The sequence below is a fragment of the Vicugna pacos genome, chromosome 30 (assembly GCF_048564905.1).
Source record: "Vicugna pacos chromosome 30, VicPac4, whole genome shotgun sequence".
Lineage (NCBI taxonomy): Eukaryota > Metazoa > Chordata > Mammalia > Artiodactyla > Camelidae > Vicugna > Vicugna pacos.
The window spans coordinates 33,547,233-33,550,533 of record NC_133016.1 but is presented as its reverse complement, the minus strand read 5'-3'; positions in this window follow the sequence as shown (position 1 = coordinate 33,550,533).

Sequence of the window (3,301 nt, the reverse complement as noted above, 5' to 3'; positions counted from 1 at the left end):
ATCTAATAAAGGAAGGACTAAATTCACAAGACCATGTCAATACACAAAGTATAAGCATTTGACAAAATTAAACATACATTCATCATCAGAATTCTCATAAATGTGAGTACAATGAGAACATCTCTCAACATACTAAAGGCCATTTATAACAAATTATAATACTTAGGGGAAATGGTGAAAGACTTCTGGGTAAATTCGTGAACAAGACAATGATTCCTACTCTCACCACTTCTGTTCAATAGTAATAGAAGAAAGGAAAAGGAAAAAAAAAGAAGATAAAGTAACACAAAATGGAAAGAAAAAGGCAAAATTGTCACTAGTATTGATGGCATAACAATCTACATAGACAGTCCTAAGGGCTCCACACTGACTATTATGAACAATAAATAATTTCATCAAGGGAGCAGGTTACAAGGTAAATGTAAAGAAGTCTCTTGCATTTGTACACATTAATCATGAGATACCATAAAATGGACGTTGAAAGCAATAATATTTAAAACCTCATTCCCCCGAATATCTTGGAATAAATGTAACCACATATGTGAAAGATCTAATCACTGAAAATTATAAAACACTGACAAAGAAATTAAAAGTGATTCAAAGAATTGGAAAGATGTATTGTGCTCTTGGATTGAAAGAGTTAATATTGTTAACATGGCCGTACTACACAAAGAATCCTACAGATTTAGGGCAATTCCTGTTACGAAGCTGTAGTATTTTCCACAGAACCAGAAAATAAATAACTCTAAGTCTTACATGAAACCATTAAAAATTGCCAAAATGATCTTGAGAAACAACAACAAATCTGGAGGCATAACCCTCCCAGATACCTTACTATAAAAGAAACCTACAGTAATAAAAAGAGTATGACATTGGCAAAGAGATATAATCAATAAAAACAGATAGAGAGGCAAGAAATATTTCCACACACTTATGAGCAATGAATCTATGATAAAAGAAGCAAGAGTACACAATGGATAAAAGACAGTCACATCAATGGATGGTGTTGGGAAAGCTGGACAACTACATGTAAAACAATGAAATGAGAGCATTTCCTGACATCATATACAAAAATAAACTCCAAGTGTATTAAGGACCTAAATGTAAGACCTGATACTATAAAACTGATAGAGGGGAATATAGGTGATACCCTATTGGATAAAATCATAGGAATATTTTCTTATATCAGTCTCCTAAGGCAAATGATACAAAAGCAAAAATAAACAAGTGGGACCTAAATAAACTTAAAAATTTATGCACAGCTTAGGACAGAATCAATGAAATAAAAAGACTGCCTGTGTAATTGGAGAACATATCTGCAAACAATGCAAGTGACCAGGGGTTAATAGATGTAGGTTAATAGATGTAACAAGGATTTAGGTTACACAACTCAAGGTGAAAAACAAAAATCCAATCAAAAACAAGAACAGAGTACCTGAGTTAATATTTTTCCAAAGAAAACATACAGATGAGTAACAGGTAAGTGATAAAATTGCTCAACATTACTAATTATTAGGTAATTGCAAATCAAAACCAAAATGAGGTACCATTTCACACTGGTCAAATGGCTATTATCAAAATGTCTACAAATAGTAAGTGTTGCAGAAGATGTGAAGGTAAGAAATCTCTTGTATACTCTTGGTAGTAATGTAAATTGGTACAACTTCTTTTGAAAAGAGTATTCAGATTTGTTTAAACACTAAAAAGTTAACTACCATATGACCCAGTAATACCTCTCCTAGGAAAAATTTGGGGAAAACACCCTAAATTGAGAAGAACCAATGTTCACAACAGCACTGTTTATAATATGCAAGACAGGGAAGTAATCCGAGTACACAGTAGAGTATGGACTTAAGAATATATGATGTTTCTATAAATATGCAATGGAATAAAACTCAGCCATGGAAATGTATAACACATTGCTATTTCAGTATCCTGAGTGGACCAAGTAAAAATGTGCTTAATGGAGTAACTTAGACAAAGACAAATGTATATAATATTATTTATATGTGGAAACTAAAGAATAACAAAAATATGTGTACAAATATCTACAGCTTTCTATTGATTGATGACAGAATAATAGATAGAAGGATAATACATGATAGATAGAGAGATAGATAAATAGATACATAGATAGATATATAGATAATTAGATAGATAGATAGATAAATAGATGATAGATAGATAGATAGATAGATAGATAGATAGATAGATAGATAGATAGAAACATGTTGTAGAGGTAAAGAGATTAGATAGACAAGACTTAAGCAGACTCAAAGATATGGGAAAATATTTCTGTTTACCAAAGTGGAAGGGAAAGAGATTTTAACGGAAGAATATTGACAGATAGAAAGTAGTATATATAAAGGAGAGAAGCTACATTGATTATCTGTATAGATCATCGAATTATACACAATATATTAAAATAATTGTTTGTTACAATTATTGTAATAATTCATAATGCATATAATCTACAAAGTGATTAGAATAACTATGCTGTACATCTGAAACTACACAATATACTACATGTACTGTACTTCAATTATAAATAAAACATCTCATGTATAATTTAGTCCTTTTTCCGCTGATAGAAGCTTCCTTTAATATTGTTTTAATTTATTCTTTACCTTTAATGATTACATTTCTAATTATTTCTTTTACTCTTGTGAATATGTTACCAGTTTAATTATCTATATTTATTGCCCCTGATTTCCTATTTTTCTCTCTTTAATCCATTTGGTATAATAGCATTTAAAAACATACCCAAATGAACAGATGCAAATTTCTCGTGGTCTCTCCTTAGGATTTTGGTCAATGTTTTGCCCATTTTTGCCACTTTATATTTCTTAGAAGACTTCTTTTCTGTACCTCTTATAAGGTTTCTTAGTTTTGTTTTTCTGTCACATTCAGGTTTGTTTTTCTGGTAAAGTCTTTATTTTCATTTTATATCTAAGTGATAACTGTGTAAGTATTTTTGGGTGAGTGATTTCTTATTTTAGATGATTGAAATTTAATGTTATTTACCGTGGCCTGTGTTTTCTTCTCAGAGGTCTACTGATAGCCTAATGGGGTTCCTTTGTAGATTATCATAACTATTTTTGGCTGCCTTTAAAATATTACTCTGTCATTGACTTGCCAATTTGCATATGACGTATCTTAAAGGAGGTCCCTTTGTCTTAAAGTTATTGGTGTTTTCTTGGCTCACGTACTTGTATATTAGTTCCTTACACAGGTTTGGGAGGTTATCAACTATTACTTCTTTAAATAAACCATCAGCTGCCTTCTAACTTTCTACTCCCTC